Here is a 7,046-nt window from a genome sequence, read left to right as displayed (position 1 = left end):
AATTGTGCGCCGCCGTATGGGACTCCCAATCACGACCAGCTGTGATACAGCCTGGAATCGAACCAGGGTCTGTAGTGATGCCTCTAGCACTGAGACGCAGTGCCTTAGCCCACTGTGCCACTCGTGAGCCCTGATGAAATATTTGTTTTTAAGCAGAAAGGGCAAATTCACTTCCTCCATTAATTCACACTATACACTGAGTATACAAAACATTAAGAACACCGATTAAAAAATGTTCTTCTCTATATTCCCACCTCGGTGCTGTTGGCAGTGTATAAATGGCTGGTGTGTTTCCTTACGAGAGAATGTCAGAGGAGGCTGGCCCAGGAGAAGGCTTCTGGCAAGGCTGACTTCGAGGCTCGCAGGTAAATAGTACACACACACACCATCTCAACTAGGGCTGTAGCGGTCATGAAATGTTGTGTTAATGATAATAATATATGTGTGAAATTAGTTTGGAATTAGAATAGACTGTTATCTGTCCATTCTAATTCCCTGTTCTCAGAATAGGGGCAGTGGAAAAAAATACATGTCATTTATGCACTTAAATAGCGAATGGAGAATGCTTTTCACGTGGTTCATTTTCATGCCAGCCAGGTAGACTATACTCTTGTTGTAAAGATAAACAAAGATAAACAAACAATGTGCGGCAGCGTAGCCTAGTGGTTAGAGCGTTGGACTAGTAACCGGAAGGTTGCGAGTTCAAACCCCCGAGCTGACAAGGTACAAATCTGTCGTTCTGCCCCTGAACAGGCAGTTAACCCACTGTTCCCAGGCCGTCATTGAAAATAAGAATATGTTCTTAACTGACTTGCCTGGTTAAATAAAGGTAAAATTAAAAATAAATAAAAAATCAAAATTAATATTAAGAAAGTTGATATTTGTTAGCCTATAGAAATCTTATGAGAACCTCCTCTTTTTAATAGAAGCCATCACTCTGTTCTAAAGCATTGCATAGCCTATAGAAATGTTGCACAACATGAGCTCATGGGCTATCATGAAGTATTTGATTAGATTTTCGATTACATTTGCATTGTTGTCAGAGTGATTAGATGGACAATAGAGTGCTGAGTACCAGGCAGTTAGCAAGTTTGGTAGGCTACTAATGACCATCAGCAGCATCAGAGCTTGGAGAAGCCTAATTACCGTAACTAAATGGTCACGTGGAATTTGACTGTGGCCATGACTCGTGACCGTCGGTGTGGCGGTAATACTGTCACCGTAACAGCCCTAATCACATGACGCCACCCCACAGCACTATGAATGAGCAAATGGTTCTATGGTTAAATCTATGTTAAGACTGCCAAGGTAATGTGTAAGAATGTAAATATAAACCCACCTTTCTCAAGCACGTGTCATTACGTGTAGAGGGTATCTTGTGTGTATGTGTGTGCGTGCGTGCGGGCATGTGTATTTCAAAAGCCAGCTGAGCCTTATTCTATCTAAACTTGAAGACTAAAAATCACTGCCTATGATCACTTCTGGAGGAATTTAAATATCAACACACCATTGTCATCACGTCATTAGAAATAGAGAGCATTTTGGGTGTGTGCTTGTTTCATCCTTTAGTTCAACAAAACGTTGGTTGGGCCTTATTCAATGTCAATTAGGCTGGTGCTGTTGTCAACTAGGCTGGTGCTGTTGTCAACTAGGCTGGTGCTGTTGTCAACTAGGCTGGTGCTGTTGTCAACTAGGCTGGTGCTGTTGTCAACTAGGCTGGTGCTGTTGTCAACTAGGCTGGTGCTGTTGTCAACTAGGCTGGTGCTGTTGTCAACTAGGCTGGTGCTGTTGTCAACTAGGCTGGTGCTGTTGTCAACTAGGCTGGTGCTGTTGTCAACTAGGCTGGTGCAGTTGTCAACTAGGCTGGTGCAGTTGTCAACTAGGCTGGTGCTGTTGTCAACTAGGCTGGTGCTGTTGTCAACTAGGCTGGTGCTGTTGTCAACTAGGCTGGTGCAGTTGTCAACTAGGCTGGTGCAGTTGTCAACTAGGCTGGTGCTGTTGTCAACGGACGGATATGTCTGCGTCTAACTCTGACTTTTATTTGAAATCACTCATGTCAATAGGAAATCGGCAACGAAATTGGACACAGATTTTAATTTTAGGAATCATTCCATAAATAATACGGAATGCAGGCCGTGTGTGTGTGTGTGTGTGTGTGTGTGTGTGTGTGTGTGTGTGTGTGTGTGTGTGTGTGTGTGTGTGTGTGTGTGTGTGTGAGAGAATGAGGACGCTCTACAATGTACCATAGAGAATACAGTCATTCTGTTAAATATATATAGCCACAGAATTGTTATGTATTATTTATTTATTTAACCAGGTAGGCCAGTTGAGAACAAGTTGTCATTTACAACTGCGCCCTGGCCAAGATAAAACAAAAGCAGTGCGACAAAACAACAACACAGAGTTACACATGAATTAAACAAATGTACAGTCAATAACACTATAAAAACAATCTAAATACAGCGTGTGCAAATGTAGAAGATTAAAGAGGTGAAGCAATAAATAGGCCATAGAGGCTAAATAATGACCATTTAGCATTAACACTGGAGCGATAGATGTGCAGATGATGATGTGCAAGTAGAGATAATGGGGTGCAAAAGAGCAAGAGGATAAGTAACCATATGGGGATGAGGTAGTTGGGTGGGCTATTTACAGATTGGCTATGTACAGTGATCAGTAAGCTGCTCTGACAACTGATGCTTAAAGTTAGTGAGGGAGATATAACTCTCCAGCTTCAGTGATTTTTGCAATTCATCCCAGTCATTGGCAGCAGAGAACTGCAAGGAAAGGTGGACAAATGAGGTGTTGGCTTTGGGGATGACCAGTGAAATATACCTTCCGGAGCGCATGCTCCGCGGTGGGTGTTGCTATGGTGACCAGTGAGCTGAGATAAGGCGGGGCTTTACCTAGCAAAGACTTATAGATGACCTGGAGCCAGTGGATTTGGCGACGAATATGTATCGAGGGCCAGCCAACGAGAGCATACAGGTCGCAGTGTTGGGTAGTATATGGGGCTTTGGTGACAAAACGGATGGCACTGTGATAGACTACATCCAAATAGCTGAGTAGAGTGTTGGAGGCTATTTTGTAAATGACATCGCCGAAGTCAAGGATCGTTAGGATAGTCAGTTTTACGAGGGTATGTTTGACAGCATGAGTGAAGGATGCTTTGTTGCGAAATAAGAAGCCGATTCTAGATTTAATTTTGAATTGGAGATGCTTAATGTGTGTCTGGAAGAAGAGTTTACAGTCTAACCAGACACCTAGGTAGTTGTCCACATATTCTAAGCCAGAACCATCCAGAGTAGTGATGCTAGTTGGGCGGGCGGGTGCTGGCAGCAATCGGTTGAAGAGCATGCATTTAGTTTTACGAGCATTTAAAAGCAGTTGGAGACCACGGAAGGAGTGTTGTATGGCATTGAAGCTCGTTTGGAGGGTTGTTTAACACGATGGGCCAGATGTATACAGAATGGTGTTGCCTGCATAGATGTGGTTCAGAGAATCACCAGCAGCAAGAGCGACATCATTGATATATACATAGAAAAGAGTCAGCCCGAGAATTGGACCCTGTGGCACCCCCATACAGACTGCCAGAGGTCCAGACAACAGGCCCTTCGATTTGACACACTGAACTCTATCTGAGAAGTAGTTGGTGAATCAGGCGAGGCAGTCCATTTGAAAAACCAAGGCTATTGAGTCTGCCGATAAGAATGCTGTGATTGACAGAGTCGAAAGCCTTGGCCAGGTCGATGAAGACGGCTGCACAGTACTGTCTTTTATCAATGGCGGTTATGATTTAGTTTAGGACCTTGAGCATGGCTGAGGTGCACCCATGATCAGCTCGGAAACCAGATTGCATAGCAGAGAAGGTACGGTGGGATTCAAAACGGTCTGTGATGTGTTTTTTGACCTGGCTTTCTAAGATTTTAGAGAGGAAGGGCAGGATGGATATAGGTCTATAACAGTTTGGGTCTAGAGTGTCTCCCCCTTTGGGGATCTCAGACGATACGAAAGAAAGGTTGAACAGGCTAGTAGTAGGGGTTGAAACAATTTTGATGGGTTAATTTTAGAAAGAGAGGGTCTAGATTGTCTAGCCCAGTTGATTTATAGGGATCCAGATCTTGCAGCTCTTTCAGAACATCAGCTGTCTGGATTTGGGTGAAGGAGAAGCGGTGTGGGGGGGGGCTTGGGCAAGTTGCTGCAGGGGTTGCAGAGCTGTTGGCCGGGGTAGCCAAGTGGAAAGCATGGCCAGCCGTAGAAAAAAGCTTATTGAAATTATTGATTATCGGAGACTTATCGATGGTGACAGTGTTTCCTAGCCTCAATGCAGTGGGCAGCTGGGGGGAGGTGGTCTTATTCTCCATGGACTTTTCAGTGTCCCAAAACTTTGTGGAATTTGTCCTACAGGAAGCAAGTTTCTGTTTGAAAAAGCTAGCCTTAGCTCTCCTAACTGACTGTGCATATTGGTTCCTGACTTCCCTGAAAAGCTGCATATCGCGGGGACTATTCGATGCTAGTGCAGTACGCCACAGGATGTTTTGTGCTGGTCAAGGGCAGTCAAGTCTGTGGCTAACCAAGGGCTATATCTGTTCTTAGTTCCACAGTTTTTGAATGTGTCATGCTTATTTAAGATGGTGAGGAAAGCACTTTTGAAGAATAACCAGGCATCCTCTACTAACGGGATGAGGTCAATATCCTTCCAGGATACCCGGGCCAGGTCGATTAGAAAGGCCTGCTCGCTGAAGTGTTTTAGGGAGCGTTTGACAGTAATGAGGGGTGATCGTTTGACCGCAGACCCATTACAGACGCAGGCAGTGATCGCTGAGATCCTGATTTGAAGACAGCAGAGGTGTATTTATAGGGCCAGTTGGTCAGGATTATATCTATGAGGGTGCCCATGGTTACGCATTTATTGTTGTACCTGATGGGTTCCTTGATAATTTGTGTGAGATTGAGGGCATCTAGCTTAGATTGTAGGACGGCCGGGGTGTTAAGCATATCCCAGTATATATGGTGTCCAAGGCACAGCTGGGGGCTGAGGGGAGTCTGTAACAAGAGGCAATGGTGAGAGACTTGTAGCTACAGAAATATGGATGAACACCAATGTATTTAAATGTCTTCAAGACAGGACTTCGAGAGAGAGACCTTCCTTTTCTCATATCTCTGCTCTGCCTCCAGAAGAATGAGGGTTTAGGAGGTTTGTGTTGGGGATAGACACGGTCATTCAAACATCTTAACAGACGTTAGTATTCGATTTCTTGGGAGAGTATTCATTTTTGAGAATAAAAAAAAATACATTCAGCCAGACTGAATGTTTTATAAAAAATACTATTTAAAGAAAGACGCACCGGTAGCTTAGACATGTTTGGGTCCTGTCTAAGTCTTTGCAGTCGGTTCAATTACCAATGCAAACAGGAGGGGGAGGGAGGACATTCTTGTCTTGTAGGCTGTTGTTTCATATGAATGGAGTTGTTGTTGTAGACGTAGCTGGCTACTGTAGCTAGCTAGCTTCTTTAAAACGATTGCAGTCAAGACCGGCACTACCAGATGGTATGAACGATAAACTGTGACAGTAACAAGTTTGTCTAATTAGCGCGAGTCGGTTTGGCTATGTTCTCTCTCTTTCTCTGTGGATCACATAGACTGTCACACACACTGGCGCCTGCTCCACTCTTGCCCCTCCCCCACCCCTCTGTTGAAACAAGCAGTGTCTTTCTCTCAAGTCGTGTGAGCAAGTCTCCATTGAAGTTTAAAAATACATATTATTTTCTTTAAAACACATGTATTTTGATTATCCGGATATCTGAAAAAATATGATATTCAAGTCGTGAAATCATTTCAAATGCCTTTCCCTAGTTTGTGTTTGGTTTTACTATCCTTGTGAGGAGGACCTTCTGGTAAAACAAGGAACACTCTGACAAGTGGGGAAAAGGAAGAAAGCTATTTTGGGGTAAGGGGTTAAGGAAAATAGGATTTTGAATGGGAATCAATTAATGGTCCCCATAAGGATGGTAAAACGTGTGTGTGTGTGTGAGGAGCAAGCGTTTGATTTGGCAGCCCTCCGAAAGCCAGTTGGCTCATAATGTGTGGTGTGGTGCTGTCCAAACAGGGATTAGCTAAAGGCCGTCATGTGTTAACTCAGAGACCAATAACATATGTGTTTATGACTACTAAATCAGATCAATCCAAAATGTGTTTTGACTTATTTCACTTTTTATTAGCTCCAGTAAGAATATAAAACAAATTGGTAAGATTTCACTTTCCCTACATGGTAGCCTAATTTAGATGTTGGACTCAAAAGCTTCACTGCAGTGTCCCCTTTAACAAAACAAAACAAATACAAAACATGTATGTTGATCTGCCATTACTTCAATGATTGCTACAGCGACAGATGAGGTAGAGAGACCTGTGAGGTAGAGGGACCTGTGAGGAACCCGTGAGGTAGAGGGACCTGTGAGGAACCCGTGAGGTAGAGGGACAGGTGGGGTAGAGGGACAGGTGGGGTAGAGGGACCTGTGAGGAACCCGTGAGGTAGAGGGACAGGTGGGTGAGAGGGACAGGTGGGGTAGAGTGTGTGTGGTAGAAGGCTGTGTGTGTGGGGTGTAGGGTAGAAGGCTATGTGGGGTGTGTGGTAGAAGGCTGTATGTGGGGTGTAGGGTAGAAGGCTGTGTATGTGGTGTGTGTGGTAGAAGGCTGTGTGTGTAGTATGTGGTAGAAGGCTGTGTATGTTGCGTGTGTGGTAGAAGGCTGTGTGTGTGGGGTGTGGTAGAAGGCTGTGTGTGTGGGGTAGAAGGCTGTATGTGGGGTGTGGGGTAGAAGGCTGTATGTGGAGTGTGTGGAGTGTCGGTAGAAGACTGTGTGTGGAGTGTGTGGTTGAAGGCTGTGTGGGGATGTGGGGTGTGTGGTAGAAGGCTGTATGTGGGGTGTGTGGTAGACTGTGTTAGAAGGCTGTGTGTTAGAAGGCTGTGTATGTGGGCTGTGTGGTAGGCTGTATGTGGAGTGTGTGGTAGAAGGCTGTATGTGTGGAGTGTGTGGTAGAAGGCTGT

Source organism: Oncorhynchus keta, chromosome 35 (assembly GCF_023373465.1).
Source record: "Oncorhynchus keta strain PuntledgeMale-10-30-2019 chromosome 35, Oket_V2, whole genome shotgun sequence".
In the NCBI taxonomy this organism is placed as follows: Eukaryota; Metazoa; Chordata; class Actinopteri; order Salmoniformes; family Salmonidae; genus Oncorhynchus; species Oncorhynchus keta.
This window is presented reverse-complemented; position numbering follows the sequence as displayed.